Raw genomic sequence first — 17905 nt, 5'->3', positions numbered from 1 at the left:
GGACATAGAGAGGCTTTTAGAGTGGCTGGCAAAATTCTGTTTTTTTGATCTGAGTGACAGGTACAAGAATGTTCACCTAGTAATTCATTAAAGGATGAGATGTTTTATGTGGTTTTCTGTATCAATGATACATACATATATATCCTATAAAAAAAAACCACTACATTAAAAGACCTTTTTAAATTGGACCTTGGGGGGCACCTGCGTGGCTCAGTCGTTAAACATCTGCCTTCGACTCCAGGTCACGATCCCAGGGTCTTGGGATCAAGCCCCACATCAGGCTCCCTGCTCAGCGGGAGGCCTGCTTCTCCCTCTCTCAGTCCCCTTGCTTGTGTTCCCTCTCTCACTGTATCTCTCTGTGTCAAATAAATAAATAAATAAATAAATCTTTAAAAATAAATAAATAAATTGGACCTTGGACACTGATGTAAACCAGATCATTTCAGCAAGCTGGAGACCACTCACAATATTAAGTTTTTGATACACAGAAGTTAACAATTTTGATAAACATAGACTTTTGGTGGCTTTCTAATGCTAATATTAAATTAAATTAAAGTGTCATGAGAGAAATACAAACTACCTTGAGAGTTCTCAGAAGGTAGATATAACCCAGCGTGGGAAATTAAAGGTTTCCTGGAAATAGTGACAACCGAATAGAGACCAAAGGAATTAGCAGGAGTTAGGAAAAAAAAGTACAACAACAACAACAAAAGCATCTGTATACAACTTCCAAAGGAGAAAGGGAAAAACACGCTTATCCAAGGAACGTCAGGTGACTAGGTCCGGCTAGCACAGAGAGTGAGGGTGTTGTGTGTGCTGTGGAAAAGAGCATCATGGGACAAGATGGAGTGGAGGCCAGAGGCTCTGAATACTGTGTTAAGGAGTTTGATAGCGTGAAATGATGAGAGCTTTTAATGAAATGTTAGAATGGAGAGAAGGTAAACGTGAGAAATGAAGGAAACAGAATTAATAGGAGCAGGTAGGAAGGGAATGAAGGGAATGGAGGTGAGAGAAGGCAGAGAAGGAAGGAAGGGAAAAAAGAAAAAAAAGAGGAAGGAAAAAAGGGAGGGAGGAATTCAGAACCTATCTTGGATAACTGGCAGATTATGGAGATGGGAAATGCAAGAGGAGGGACAAGAGAAGACAATGAGATGTGCTCCCTTAAGACATATTGGAAGTCTGTGGAAAATCCAGATAGAGATATCCAGAAAACAGTTATATGAATCTGGAGCTCAAAAAAGAAATCTATACTAGAAATAAAAATTTGGTAATTGTAGCAAACAAGTGACTCCCTGGGGGCACAGAGGCTACACTGAATCCACACAGGGAGATAAAAAGTGGCTTTGATCCTCCAGAACAATGTATAGCAGGTGTGAATTAAGGACAAAGGACAGAATCTTGGGAAGCACCAATATTTATAGGAGGAGTAGAAGACATAGAGCAAGTAGAGCCTGGGTAAGAGTGGTCAGCCCAAGCGAGTACCGGAAGGTATGTATATACACACCTGATACCTACACCACACACACACACACACACACACACACATACACACACACACACACGGACAAAACTGTTGTTCTTTGCAGATAGTACGATTTTCTACATTAAAAATCAAAGACTAAATGCAATGTGATATTCTAGACTGGATCCTGGAACAGAAAAAGGACATTAGTGGAAAAAGTGGTGGAATCCAAATAAAGTTTGTAGTTAACAGTAATGTACCAGTATCATTTTTTTTTTTATTTTTGACAAAAGTGGCATAGTCATGTAAGATGTTAACCTTAGGGAAAGTTGGGTGAAGGCTACAGGAGAACTCTAAAATCTTTGCAACTCTTCTGTAAATCTAAGATTACTTCTAAATAAAGTGTTTTAAATGTCAAAATAAAATACAAATAAACCATTACAAATAATTCAGCAACGTTGCTTGATATAGAATATATAAAAATCAATTGAGTTTCCGTAACTCACAACAAACTGATAGAACATGTAATTATTTCTTTAAAAGATACCATTTGTGATAATAACTGAAGGTTCCTGGGACTTTTATGGAGAAAATTCTAAAACTTTATCAAAAGTCATTTTTAAAAGACTTGGGAGGTATGAATGCTTACAAATGGGAAGACTCAATATAGTTAAGATGTCACTTTTCCCCCCAAATAACCCATAAATTTAATGAAACCCCACAGGAATAGTCAGCGGTAGAAAACCAGGAAGAGTAAAAACCAAGTGAAGACATAATCTCGAGTGGGACCTACAAAAAGCCCTTCATGGTCAATTGCTGCAAAAGGAGACTGCTAACATGACTGAAAAGTATTCACTGGATTTAACCACAGTAAGAATGTGGGAACAGTGAGTGCAAACAACTTCTTCAAGAAGTTCGACTGAAATAAACCACAGAAATTAGAATGTAGTATTCAGAAAAAAATATGGTGTCAAATTGCATGGATTTTGGAGTCAAACAGAACTGGACTCAAAATCAGGCTTTACCATTTACAGGCTGAGCTTACTTCCTCACCTGCACAATGGACAAGAATTGCTATTACCTATGGCTACAGTGAAGATGAGATGATACTAGATCTCTCTCCATATACAAGTTTTAGTACAGAGTTATCATCAAATATGTTGGCCTCTTACTCTACCTATTTCTTTTCCATTGCTTTGTTTTGAGATTCAAGGAATTATATTATTTGTTAGGAAACCTTGTACTTGAGGATGAGAGTATCTAGGAGAGGGCAAGTGTGACCTACAAAATGTGGTCTGGGGTATCTTAAAAAAATATGTCATTTATCCTATATATAATATCTTACCAGAGGGAGGCTGATTCTTTACCTACAGCAAATCAATTTGTAGTTTCACTATTCTCAAAGTGAGAAGACAAAGACTTACACTAATTTCTCAACCTATTATCCCGTGTTAACTATTTATTTATTCATTCATTCAACAAAGTGATCTTGGTGGCCTTTTATGTCAGGAGTATTCCAGGAGCTAGAAATACAACTTTAACCAACATCTGCAAAGTCTCTGCCCTCACAGAGCTTACCTGCTAGTGGCAACTGTACAGTGTTTCTTAGATGGGCTAGCATTAATGTTATTTGTCATTTAAGTAATTTGAAACAGAAGCAAACAGAAACTCTCAATACACGAAGATAATCAGTTGTCTAGGGGCACCTGAGTGGCTCAGTCATTAAGTGCTGACTCTTGATTTCGGCTCAGGCCATGATCTCAGGGTCATTAGATCGAGCCCCGCACTGGGCTCTGCGCTGGGCATGGAGCCTGCTTAAGATCTTAGGACATTTGGAAAAGCAACTTAAATCCAATTAGGTTTTTGATTATTTTTTTGTAATCGGAGATGGTTTTTACAAATGAAATAACATTTCAGTTAAAGCGTAGCAAAATATCAATCTTTGATAAAAAGTTGCCTTGTATAATTTCTGTAAATTATACCCGTTCTGAAAAAGGTGTAATGCTCTAATGATAAAAAGATTTCTAAACAAAACAAAACAAAAAAAGATTCTCTTATGCTATATCACTGGTCTGCAGATGACAGGTACTCCTATTTCCTAGCATCTTCATCTCAGAACACTGAACATATTTTAATTTCTTACTCATTCAAAACAAACTTTTACATTTAAAATTGAGTGATAAAGTGTGTTAGCTTTCCACTAGAATTATATTTTTGAGCAAAAAAATATGTTGGAATTATCCAATTTAATGCTGAAGACCAGGTACTAAGAGCTTTTTAATGTAGATTACTGACAAAGGAGCCTAGGTAACACAAGAAACTCATTTGTTGAAAATGAAAAACATTAAATCTCTCTCTCTCTCTATATATATATATATATTTGTGTATATATATAGATATATATGTATATATTTGTGTGTGTATATATATATATATATGGATTACTTGAGGTGATAATCAACAAAGATCAACAACCTATATTTATTTCTTCTTTTTGTGACCACAAACAACAAACAAGCTTCACATAGCCCCTCTCGTTAAACTTTCATTTTTAAATTATTTTCTTTTGCCTTTCATCCTAGGACCCAAAACCCACACCCCATTTTCTTCACAACTCAACTGACTAGTTAAAATTTATAGGTAAGAACATTTGACACACAGATGGTTCATTAAAATTCTTAGCAACTCCTCAGTTTGCAAAAAGGTTAAATTGAATATATGAAAGTAAGAAAAATAGGAAGGAAGAAAAGAAGAGCAGGAAGAACCTTAGAAATCTATGAGTTCCCTCCTTACTACTCAGTCAGGACATGGCTTTATGATACCATTAATATCAACTCTTATATCCATAAAGTAAAAATTGTTTTTACTATGTGATAATAATGATAAAACATTTAAAACCATTTAAAATTAAAATAAATGAAATACATTATGTCTAAAATACCAAATTTCTTACCATGATTTTACTTCTACACTATACCATTTAATTTCCACAATTACAAAAAATTGACAATGTACAGCTGATTTATGCCAAAGAGGAGGCTGTTATAAGCAATTCTAATCCATAAAGAATTACAAAAATCAAATTCTTCCAATATCTCCTCTACTGGAGGGCATACGTCATGACCTAAAATGGAAGCAGTCAGGCTAGCTGAGCTACAGATAAGAGCAAGTGTAACACAAGGCCCAAATGGCGGCAGACGTCAGATGATCCCTGGCTCTTCTAATAACACAGCTGCTCATTTAAGAATGGCGGTTGGTTTTACTTCTATAGTGGCATCAGATAATTAAGTCAGACTGACAGCAAGAAAGAAAAGCCTATTATTTGGTATCTTGAGGCATTCCAGAAGTCCCAAGTGTAATACAGGGTCAAAGCAGAGCTGCACATAACTTCAAAGATGGAGAGAAAAGGAAAGTCTCAGCACTCCTCAGGAAATAGTCACAACAGGTTGATAGGTAGAGAAAGCATCTTCCCACACCCTTTCCACAGCTGCCGGTGCCTCCAGAGAGTATCTGACTAGCCCAGCATCAGGAAGAGGCCTGAAGTGCTCTGCTACCAAGGGCACTTCTTGGCCAGCTTTGTGGAGGCAGCATCATTAGGCAGGAAAATTCCATCAACCATTGGCAGGGGCATTCCCTGGCAAGAAGAACTGCAGTACTGATGTCTCAGTCATCTGGATTTCAGGAGCCCACACTGTCTCCTGGCACACCAACACACAGCATCGATGACAGCCTGCACCGATAAACATAGGCTTCCACCTACAAAAGGCATCAACCCTATACAAGTGTTAAATGGTCTTTTCTCCCCAGAGACCAATGGTTAGAGAAATGTTTCTAAAAATAAGTTGGCCACAAAATTATAGAAATGGAGAACAGACGGGTAGTTTCCAGAAGTGGGGTTGAGGAATTGAATATGGCTATAAAAGGGCAACCTTTTGATGGAAATGTTCTGTATCTTGACTGGGTCAATGTCAATATCCCAGTTGTGATACCGCACTATGGTACTACAAGATGTTACAACTGGGGAAAACTAAGAGTACATAGAATCTCTCTGTATTATTCCTTACAATTGAATGTGAATCTATCATTACCTCAAAATAAATAAAATTAATTTTAAAAAGTCAGCTTAGTTAAAATCTCATCTAGTTTAATAATTAACATTTGAAATATATATTTTAAGATACATAGAATTATTTGAGGGAAGACAATAAAAGCCAAGGAATGTAAGGAAGATCGATGCCTCTAGACATTATTTTTACTATAACTTCAGTTTCTATGGTAAAAAGGAATGGGATAAATTGAGAACCCACAGGTAGAACAGCCCTTAGACCAAATAACTGGCCTCCATGGTACGTAGGTATTTTCATTTCATTGTTGACCCACTTCGAGCTCGGTCCTATCTGGGCACATGGAATAAAACACAATATAGTTGAGCCCTGAATAGCACAGGTTTGAACAGTGTGGTTCCACTTATATGCAGAATTTTTACAGTACAGCCCTGGAAATGTATTTTCTCTTCTTTCTGATTTTAACATTTTCTTTTCTCTAGCTTACTTTAAGAACAAAGTATATAAATCCATGCAACATACAAAATGGGTGTTAATTGACAGTTTATGTTATCGGTAAGACTTCTGATTAACCGTAAGCTATCAGTAGTTAAGGTTTTGGGGAGTCAAAAGTTATATGCAGATTTTCGACTGTCGGGTGGGGGGAAATCAGTGCTTCTAAATTCCACGTTCTTCAATGATCAACTGTATTATACAACATAAAAATCTGATGTAAAGTTTCAGTTAATACTAAATTTTAATTTTACTCTAACAATCATAGGGAAAATATATGAGATGATTCAAAGAGGAATCAGTATTTGAAAATTATTTTTTGTTGTTGTTGGCTTATTCTACTTAGCAAATTCTCAGTGATTCACGGGCTGATTTTATAGTCTGTGGGCTATTCTACGTCCATGGGTTCTCCATTTCTTCCATTCTCTTCTTCATAACCTCTGAACACTTCCACTAAAAGGTGAGGATACAGGGTTAGAAGAAAGAAATATGCTCAAATTCACTTGTGCTACTTGTTAGTTGTCATATTAAAACATTAGGTGGTAGAAGGGGTACAAAGACAAGACAAAAATGTTTTTTTTTGTGCCTCACATAGCTGAATGTCTACAGGTTTTTATATTTTTCATTAGCAAAAGAACTCCAAGAACTGCTCTGGTGAATACAGAACATGTGATCACTTCACATTTCTTTGTGTCTCCTGCAATGTTTACTGAGTTAGCAGGAAGCTCCCTGGCCCCTGGGGCAGAAGTCTGTGCTACTTATGAGGAGATTTCTTCAAGCAGAGCCTTCTGAAGCTTTAGAAGAGCTGCTCTGTTGTTGGAGGCCAGCATCAGACAGGCCCTTGAGGAAGTCAATATCCTGACATGGAAAAAGTAGTTGAAAGTCAGACCTTCAATCGGGGTCGGCCACTGCTATAGCTGAAAAATATTTTCCCCGAGAAACAACTGCTGATGTTCCTAAATTTTAGTTCTATAATGCAAATCAATTCTTGAAAAGTCCTTAACCCCTTTGGTTTGTCTCAGAAGAATGGAGTTCAGAATTCAAGGAACACGATGAAAAATGAAAATACTTGTACTAAAAACAGGGTAGCCCACTCAAAGGCCTACAGGGACTATGCAAGTAACACAGAACAGTGAATCAACTTGACTGATGAGATGAAGGAGAGTAGGGAGGAGTGGGGAGGTCATGGACCATGGACTATATATAGGACACATGTCCCTGGCTAGTGGGGCAGCAACTACTCAGTACCAGTCAAGTGCAGAGTTTGAATCTCCCCCACTTCCCATCTCCTTCCTTCCCTCCTCCCTACCTCACCCCCCCTTCTCTCTCTCTCTCCCTCTCTCTCTCTCTCTCTCTCTCTCTCTCCCACACACACACACACACACACACACACACACACACACACACACACGGTCTATGATGGTAATTTGATGTGGCTTGTAGGTCACCAATTTGAAATCCCTCTTCCCAAAAGCTATGAACCTGGCTGGAGTACCCTGAAATCACAAATAGCTCAGATAAGATGCACAATAAAACTATAAGCTGCCACAAGCAAGTATTTTTGCCATCAATCCAACATACCCAAGAGATGGAGGCCCTCCTGATTACAGTCTTTTCTTGGCGATTCTTTCTCTTTTTGAAATGCTTCTTGGATGATTTGAGAAAGCCTGAGGTTTCTCTCAAAGTTAAGTGCCCCATGGAGATAATGCAACCAGCTTGGTTGGTCATGCTCCTCCCCTAGGGGTGAATGCCAATTAGCTGGACTGTTTGTGTTCCTGGCACCTCTTTCTGGATTGAAGAGTTCACATTCATCTATAAAAATCATGCAATTCAGGCAGCTCCAGAACAGAAAACAGAGCAGCAAGTGTGTGCCTGGGGAAGGAGGAGCTTGGGAGGGGGGCAGGCAAGTAGAGGCACAGGGTGGAGAATGGAAGCTGCCCAGAGTGTTCCAGTTATTTAACTGCGCTCTCCCACACAGTCATTCTATTTGACTGGTAAAATCATTAGGAAAACACCTTTCAAAGCAGGCTTAAGACAAGAGAGTTTTATTTGACTCTCATGAAAATAGTCCAGGCAGCACGTCTCCCAATCAGTGACGAGCAGTACTACAGCCTCCACTTTGGAAAACCCTAATTCCAGCCAAGAGCTCAAGGCCCATCTCCAAAACTTCCGAGGAGGCCCTCCCAAGGAAAATTCTTTCCTGCATCCCCTGCGTGACATAGCTGGGTGGATTTAGTAGGAAGCTGGAAACCGCTCCTTTGCCTGAAAGGCTCTAGTAAGAAACAGGGCCCCTTCTTCAGCTGTGTGGAGAATTTAAAAGAAGAAAACAGGATCACTGTTAAAGAAGAGCATGGCTCCACCCCCCGAGAATGTCCCGGACTTGAAGTCCAAGTTAATAAAGTGGACTACTCTGCACTTGAGTTCTCTAAAATAGGGTATTTGAAATTAATGCTTAAAAGCTGGAGGGGTGGGAAAGATTCTTCAAAAGTGTTGGCCATATCCTTACACAATATCTCAATTATTGAGGTTAAATACTTTGACTGGTTTCACAAAAATACCGTGCTCTGGGATGGAAATGAACAGTATCAAAATAATCCAGTGAATAACTGAATATGCTGGTTAAACCTCCTTAGGTTAATGCCTTTCTATGTTTATCACTTTACAATGTTATTTCCTCAAATGAACAGGAAGCTATTCAATCAACGCCCATTTTAAAAATGTTATCTGATCCAAAGGCTCATAGATCCAAAAAAAGAAAAAAAAAAATACAATGGCTTTCTCTTCTCACACTCCTAACATGTTTTATACGCTCTACCCACGGAAGAGACAGGTACGTTCACTGTACGGTCTTACTAGCTAAGCCTTCATTCCCCCCAGTTCTAGTCTCAGTGTCTAGAGCATATGTATTGAGTGCTTAACAGATGTCTACATTCCATGGTGAACTCATAAACCTAGGTTCTACATCTCTCTTCATTTAATATATAAAAAATACACCCTTTTATTTGACTTTGTCGATGCCTATTTAGTTTATACATGTATGGATTTAACTGTTTTGCTTACACTCTCCATCTAACAAACATTTATAAAGCACTTACTGTGTACCAAGCCCAGCACTAGAACATACACCCTGGCACCACTGATAACAATAAAAAAGACTGTGAAGAAAAAGAAAAGACTGTGGATGTATGACCCAACTGAGCCATGTCCCAAATGAACAAAAGACAGCTCACGAGCTTTTTTTAATTAAGGAATTCACTTAAGGTGATTTAATTATGAATCCCCTGAAATATCTGATCTCCCCTTTTCCTCCTACCTAAATCTCAAAAAATTCAAATAGCAACAATTAAATCTCTTCCACTTTATTTCTTGTTTTCAGGACTTTTGCTCTGTCTCCATATTGGCTCCCTCCATTCCTCTCTGTGTTCTAAAATATTTATAGTGTAGATGGATTTAAACACACTTTAAGTATCTTCCCTCCTCACTCTCAGGTTCTGGCGTGTGAATGACACACAATTGTAAAAAAGAAAAAAAAAGTTGTAGAAATGGAGTAGGGTCAGATAACTAAGGGCCTCAAAAAAAAAAAACAAAAAAAAAACCAAGCAGGAAGTTTAGGTCAAGACAAGAATGATAAACATACTGCAGGTTCTTGAAAAGAACCACATCATACTAAAAGTAGAGTTTAAAGAAAACCTAACTGAAAATTTACTGGGGCCGCTCAGGTGTAAGATAATACGGATGTGGACTGTGATGGTGGCAGTGAGCGGGGAGGACAAAGGAATAAATGTAAGAGTTTCATAAGTCTGAATTTTGGTAAAAAAAAAAAAAAAAGAAGGGGGGAAATGTTTAGGTTTCAACTTGGAAATATGAAAACTGAAAGGAGAAAGTTGATAAAATAAGGATATCCAGTTTATGATCCAGCAGCAGCTCCATGCTCATCAAAAAAAAAAAAAAAATGAATTGCTCATTTGATTGGAAGAGAAGTTAGTTAGGTTCAAGTTAACAGAGTGACGTCCAAATGAAGATGTTTTCCAGACAGCAGAGACTTTGAAACTGGATGTGGTAGACTTATTTTGGTGGTTCCAATGAACCACACCTTTTGATAGTCATACCTTGTGTAGCCTCTCCCATACTGACTCTAGTCTTGGGCCACGTTGACTGAATTTGGTCAATGGGACATTAGCAGACATGATGTAAACAGTGTTTACACACTGGAGCTTGCTCTCTTGAAAACTGCTCATGAGATCCAGCCACTCTTTAAAGCAGCCCAGGCTAGTCTCATGAAGAGACCACATGAAGACATAAAGAGATCCACAGGCTTCCAGTTACCACTGCCATGGTGACAGACATGTAAATAAAGCCTCTTTAGATATTCCTTACCCAGCCACCATTTGACTGCCGATGAGAAATCCCAAACTGTACTAGCAGAAAAACCGTCCAGCTGAACCACAGTCAATCCACATAATCATGAGAAATAATAAAATGGTTATTTTAGGCCATCAGATTTCAAGATGTTTGTTAGATAGCAGTAGCTAACTGAAACGCTGGAGAACAGATGAGAGACAAGGGTGTAAAAGGGAGATTCAGGAATAATAAACTGTGACTGCTAACATCCATTAGGGTTCCTACCTGACAGCACGATACTAAATATTCTGCCTGTGTCATTTGGTGTTAATACTCACAACAGTACTAACACAGTAGCTTTTAGTAGCTAGTATCACCACCAGGCAGATGGGGAAATTGGTATTTAAAGAAATTAAACAACATACCCAAGATCATACAACTGTGCCTGGGTGGTACGGTCGATTAAGTGTCTGACTCTTGGTTTTTGGCTCAGATTGTGATCTCAGGGTCATGAGATTGAGGCCCATAGCAGGCTCTGTGCTCAGGGCAGAGTCTGCTTGGGATTCTCTCCCTCTCCCTCTGCCCCTCCCCACCACGTGCTCTCTCTCTCAGATAAATAAATAAGCAAATAAATAAATCTTTTTTAAAAAAAGGCACAACTGATACACAAACCCAGAGATACCAGTTACCTGCACAAATGTGAAAGATGAATCCATGAGAATGACCTTAACAAAGAAGTGAGAATTAAGAAAAGGACCAAGGGTAGGGCTAGGGCTGGAAAGAACAATCACTTGACCATAGTTTTGAATTTTTCTCTAATGTCAAGAACAGCTGTTCAACACATTTTTGCTAAGGAATCACTTGTAGCCCCTATTTAGAAGGCCAGTTCCTGCTTGTTGTTCTACCTCCGTAATTCCACTCTGATAAGAGTGGCTCCTAGAGCCACATTTAGAGCCACCTACGGGCTAAGGGAGGCTGGCCTCACATGTCTATCACTTTAGGATCACTCTGGCCATCGCTGGGGACAGGCCCGACATGAAGTGCCCTCTTTGGGCTTCTACTCCTGTCCTTTGGCCATGCCTATTTCTTATGACATTATGAGTCCTTCCCAGAAACTGATTCTTTGAACCTCCTGCAGAATTTGAGCCAAAAATCCTCGGAGCTCAGTCCAAAGAAATCATCTTCTTGGTTAAAGATAAGGAAGCAGGGTCCAGGGTTGGTAGTGACCTAGGGCCAAAGATCAGCAGTCCCAGTCCTCGTCTACTGCTAGACGCCGAAACATATTGTTTCTGTGAAGCATGTCACTATCATTTTTTTCATTTGCCATTCCTCAAGGAATAGCTGGTTGAAATAATGCTTAAATTGTGCCTTGTTCCAAGTAATTAGTTGGGGGGGGGGTAGAGGGGGTGGTGGAAAAGCAGGGGAACGGATGAAAATACCAAGAAATAAGAGGGCTCATGTTCCCAAAGAAAATCTTGTATGATCTCTCCTCATTCTTTATAATCAAAAGACAAAGAGTTAATTACTATAGTTTGTAAAGTTAAAAAAAAATCATAAAAGTATGCAAGTGGTAAAGCAACTAGAGCTCAGGCTCTATTCATACTTCCGTCCCCCAAAAAGGGGCCTAAAAACACAATTATTGAATGTTCTTCCTTCCTCTGTACCACAAAATCTGTCACTTTGTTTTCTTTTGCTCCTTTCTCCTTGTCAGACTTGGAACCACTCTCTAAAGAGCGTGCCAAGAGTCCCATACAACTCATAACTTACGAGTTTTGAATATGAAAGTCTGTTTCAGCCTAGATCTTCTCTTGCGCATCTGGGGGGAGGGCGTATTTGTTTTTCCTTTCTTCCTTTCCCCCTTCAACTTTCCACCTCCCTTATTCTGTTGGCTCCCCTGACTTATTCTTTCTGCTTCTTTCGAAAGATATGAGGCTGAGTAAGAGAAAAAAAAAACCCAGACATCTATAAAGGCATCCAACATTATCTCAATATTATTCTTGGAGAAATAAACAAAGGTTTTATGCACAAAAAGTGATTCTGGGGGCACCTGGGTGGCTCACTGGTTAAGCGTCTGCCTTCGGCTCAGGTCATGATCCCAGGGTCCTGGGATTGAGCCCCACATCAGGCTCCCTGCTCTGCGGGAAGCCTTCTTCTCCCTCTCCCACTCCCCCTGCTAGTGTTCCCTCTCTCGTTGTGTCTCTCTGTCAAATAAATAAAATCTTTAAAAAAAAAAAAAAAGTGATTCTGTTTGAGATGCCCTGAATTGAAATTTCTTATCTTGGGCATGGAAGGGAGTCTGGCCCTCCTAAGTAAACTGTTCCAAGACCAGACACAAATATATCTCATTTAATCAACTCACACCTTTTACTATAACTATTTTTCCCATGAATTTCTAAAGTACACTACTTTCTACCTCTAAGGGAATAGTGATTTTCACATGAAGAAAATATTATTGAGAATCTAGCCATAGTCTTTCAGCTGGGCAATACAAGGGATCAAACTCCTGATTAGCATTTTTTCAGATTCGGGAAAGAACTTTTAAGCCAGGAAGATGCCTTGGAGATCACCTGTTCCAATGCTGATGTTTTTAAAAACAGAAAATAGGCTCCCTACCCAAAGATGTTTTCTTACGCCATCCAGACCTCTCTCCCTTGCAACACTCAAATCCTAAGGGCTTGCTGGTCACCACAGGCCATTGCAACACCACTGGGAGCTAAGCACACTGGGGTCCAGTTAATTCTTCTGAACAGCCATATTCAACTGGGATCAGGCCTTTCCCCTCCTCCTGTATGAAGCCTTTTTCTGGCTTCCTGTACCCAGCATCTACAACTCTTACTTTCCTGCTACCATACTGAATGAAGAAGTCTTTCCTCCTTCAAGGTTCATACCCTCACTTCCTCTCGTTGGTGCTATCCACTGATTGGTCACAGTCACGCACAGAAACCTTTGGGATTTGGCACCCCACATCTCTTCTCATCATCTTGAAAGACCTCACCATTCATGTAGAAGCCCCAACAACAACCTAGCCTCAACGATCCTCAGCTTATCAAACCCAGCACCCTGTACTCACTACTCCCATGGCCGTGCCATCATCCGAGGGCTGCAGCTTCATCTTCATCTCCAGGACAGTATAGCCTCATTTCCCTCTGTTGGTTTTTCAGCCTCATTGACTTTACAGACCCAGACTCCACCACTGATCTGCCAGTTCTTGGCCTCTTGGACTTCACTTCATTACCGGTCTCAACTCTGTGGGGTAGCATTCAACTCTCCTGCTTTTTCTTCTGAGCACTTCTAAAGCCAAGCCCCAATTTTAGATCAATATACCCATCTAACTTCTCCACTCCTGCATTCAAACTATTTAACATATGCAATGGAGATCTACCAGGAAATCTATGAGAAAGTGACACAATTATTAGTGTCATTAGGTGTTATTAGAAATGTGAGGTCTCCAGTGTTGGGTGGGCCCTCGGCAAGTGTTCAGCTGCCAGGGGCATATCCCAGGTGTCTTCCTCTCCCATTCGCTACAGCAGCAATATAAACTCCCACCATGCTTTAAGGCTTCCCGGCCCACAGCCACACCTCTCTCCTGGACATAATGTTGCCCCTTACTTCAAAGAAAATCTGATTATCACAGACATAAAGTCTCTAAATGTTCCCATACCTAAAATCTTACTAAGATTTTAGTAAGCTTAGCCAAGCTAAGCTCATAAATTAGTGGAACACATTCATCTATTTTTTTACAGCAACTAAGCTACCAAAGAGAGTTTGTCATGTTGTGCCATTTTGCTACAAAATCAGCACCCTGAAATCTGTGTATCTGGTGGTATTCTGGTATGGCCTTTTGGCTTCCCAGTGGGGAGTCACTTTGCTCCTGAGGTCATAAAGATAAGGAGAGCCAGTCCAGGAGACCCAAGCCTCATCCAAGTGTCCAGGGTACAGGGTAAGGAAGATGTGCAGACATGGAAGAACTCCCCTGCTGCTGGCCCAGCACCTAATCCCACTCCCTCACATCCTCAGCTTTCTCCCAGCAGTGCCAGGGGGAGAGGGAGAGAGAGAGACAGAGACAGAGACAGAGATCATCTTGGACTTTCCATGAGGCTCAAAAACCTAGAGCAGAAATGCCTCTAGTTATGCTGACATCCCTGCTTCTAATCAATGGTGATTTTTTTCTCTACAAAAAAAAAGAAGCTGATGCTATGATAGAAGCAACAGACATTCCCCATAACAGCCCAGAACAGGACTTTAAAAAAAAAAAACAACTAGCACTTGTCCTACCTAATCAGACTACAGCCTCCACTCCCCTCTGCTGACCAGTCCTCAGGAACAGGCCTCTGAGGCCCAGTTCAGTTGTATGAAAAGAGAAGAGCAAGGCAGCCTGTGGGGCAGATGGCAGTGACAGAGGCCAGGGACAGCAGTAGTCCTACCAGGATCACAGACAAGAACAGCCTGAAACAGCTCCACGTGTATCACTGTGATCTTGCTGGGAATCCTCTGTTTGTTTGCTCTGATAACACACTGTTTCTTCTAGAATAGGATCATCATTCTGGGTTTCAGGAATCCTAAAGAAGCAAAGTTAACTGATACATGTCCAGGAAAGAAAAAGAGAACCAGAAAAAGTTAATGAAAGACACTATGGAGGTTCCTCAAAAAATTAAAACTAAAAACACCATATGATCCAGCAATTCCAAGTCTGGGTATCTATCCAAAGAAAACAAATCACCATCTAAAAAGGTATCCACATCCCCATGTTCATTGCAGCATTATTTACAATAGCCAAGACATGGAGACAACTTCACTGCCTGTTGGGTAAATGGATTAAGAAAATGTGATAGACATATGCACACCCACACACAATGAATTATTATTCCGCCATAAAAAAAAGAACAAAACCTTGCCATTTGTGACAACATGAATGAACCTTGAGAGCATTATGCTCTGTGAAATAAGTCTGACTGACAAAGACATACTGTATGTGGAATCTAAAACACACATGGGCTCAAAGATACAGGGAACAGATTAGTGGTTGCCAGAGGCAGGGGGTGGGAAGGTGGGCAAAATGCATCAAGGTGGTCAAAAGGCACAAACTTCCAATTAGAAGATAAATAAGTCCCGGGGTTATAATGTACAGCATGGTGACTATAATTAATGATACTGTATCATATGAAAGTGTCTAAAAGAGTAGATCCTAAGAGTTCTCACATCAAGAAAAAAAATCTGTAACTCTGTGAGGTGATGGACATTAACTAAACTGATAATCATTTTGCAATGTATATGTATATCAAATCATTATGTTGTAAACCTAAAACTAATATAATGCTGTATGTCAATTGTAGTGAAGAAGGGGGAGGAAGGGGGGCAGAGGGGAGAAAGAAAAAATAAGCCAGACTCCATGTTCCATGGAAAGCACCAGTCAGGGCACCTGGGTGGCTCAGTCCATTAAGCGTCTGCCTTCGGCTCGGGTCATGGTCCCAGGGTCCTGGGATCAAGCCCCGCATCGGGCTCCCTGCTCAGCAGGAAGCCTGCTTCTCCCTCTCCCACTCCCCCTGCTTGTGCCCCTGCTCTCGCTGTCTCTGTCTCTGTCAAATAAATAAATAAAATCTTTAAAAAAAGAAAGCACCAGTCATACAAGGGGGAACCTCCTTAGGGCCTCAGTGACGAGCTGGGGACCAAAGCAAAACTAAACCCTTCGGTATTAACAGGAGGCCAGTCTAGTCCCTCTGTTAGGAACTCTGACTCACGTCCTTGAGGCACCACAGTGAACAAGCTGGCCCTATCCAAACCAGGGTTGGATATGTCAGGACACTCTAGAATTTATGCCAGTAAGGGCCCTGTGATTGTTAATTTTATGTGTCACTTCGGCAGTGCTATGGTAACCAGATATCTGGTCAAACATTATTCTGGATGTTTCTGTGGAGGTGTTTTTGTTTGAGATTTACATTTAAATCACTAGACTTTGAGTAAAGCAGATTACCCTCCTCCAAAATGTGGGGGGCCCTCATCCAATCAGTTGAAGGCCTGAATAGAACAAAAGACTGACCTTCCCTGAATAAGAAGGAATTCCGCTAGAAGATAGCTTTTGGAATTGAATCACAACATTGGCTCTTCTCTGGGTGTCCAGCTGACAGGTTGCCGGCTTCCATAATCACATGAACCAATTCCTTAAAATAAATCTCTCTCTCCCTCTCTCCCTCCCCTTCTCCTTCCCTCTCTATCTCATGTGTTTCTCCTATTGTTTCTGTTTCTCTGGAAAACTCATTCATACAGGCCTCCTAAAAATCACATTGCTAGGTCATCTGGTTGCCCCCCTAGGCAGCAGGGCCCCCCCCCCCCCCCCCCCCCCCGCCGCCGAGCAGAGCCCGCCTCTAATGGGACTCCAAAGCCAGGCTGACCTTCGGTGGGCACTGATGTTCATACATCAAGCCCAGTGCACAGTGACATGCTTCCCCCTCCCCACCATGTGTTCTGATCCAGGCCCTTCACATCTGTCCCAAATCATCCCAAAGAACAGAGTTATGATTTTCACACTTTAGAAGAGTAAACTGCATTATGCAAAATATGTTCAGATATAGATTTTTGGTGTGCTTTGACTTGGACCATACAGTGAATTAGAAATAATGCTCTGCTTTCCAGTACTAATTAAGCATCATTTCCCTTAGCAAAGTAAAGCAGTTACAGTGAGAGTAACCAAGGCCATGCATCCCTTGAGTGGGAGTGAAGAGGAGAGAAGCCAAGGGATAGGTAAATGAGAAGTGGGCTCCTTCTGAAAGGACGGCATAGGCCTGAGCCCCGCTCACAGGCAGTGCTCCAACAGTCAACTGGTGGGCTGCGTTCACCTGTTCTTCCTGAGGCAGTACCCTGTGGGTCGGTGGGCTGCGTTCACCGGTTCTTCCTGAGGCAGTACCCTGTGGGTCACTATCTCATTCATCTCCACCCTTCACATTCATACCCCACAGAGAATAGTATCCAACACCTGCCTCCACTCCCTCACTCCCCATTCATTCTTCTCAGAAATTTTTATGTAAATAAATATGGATATATATATTTTTTTAATTTTCGCAATAAATGGGTAAAGAAGTAAAGATTCGCCTTCATCTCTTCTCTCCCAATTCCATTCCTCTCTCCAAAGTTATAACCACTTGTTAGCAGTCCAGTGTGTATCCCTTTCACACCTTAGTCTTAAATAGTCCATAAGAATATAACCCTTTTGTGTGCATGCATTTTCATAAATGGGGTAATATTTTCAGTATTGCTCCAATAATTTCCTTTTTTCTCCTGACAAAATGGAGACCCTTCCCCTCTAGGGCACATACATCATTTACAGTGTGCCAGGCAATGGTGTGAAACTGGACTACCTTAATTTCCTAACTGTCCTCCCTACTCCCAGCTTACACCCTCCAATCCATCCCACACACCCCAGTGATTTTATAAAAGCCCAAATTTGCTACTCTTATTCCCCTGATTAAAATATTTCATTGACTCCCCACAGCCTTGAGGATAAAGATCAAATTGTTCAGCCTGGTTTACAAGGCCTATCAGAACCCAGGCC

General features: G+C 40.7%; 1 protein-coding gene across 1 annotated transcript in view; it reads right to left on the bottom strand.

The window, feature by feature from the left end:
* The window catches only part of FGF2 (fibroblast growth factor 2), a 64097-nt gene that overhangs the window by 22040 nt on the left and 24152 nt on the right, over positions 1–17905 (bottom strand). The gene's annotated exons all lie outside the window — the stretch shown is intronic.

This window comes from Callorhinus ursinus, unplaced genomic scaffold, assembly GCF_003265705.2.
Source record: "Callorhinus ursinus isolate GAN/ISIS: 27379988/994484 unplaced genomic scaffold, GSC_fseal_2.0 scaffold4, whole genome shotgun sequence".
In the NCBI taxonomy this organism is placed as follows: domain Eukaryota; kingdom Metazoa; phylum Chordata; class Mammalia; order Carnivora; family Otariidae; genus Callorhinus; species Callorhinus ursinus.
This window is presented reverse-complemented; position numbering and strand designations above follow the sequence as displayed.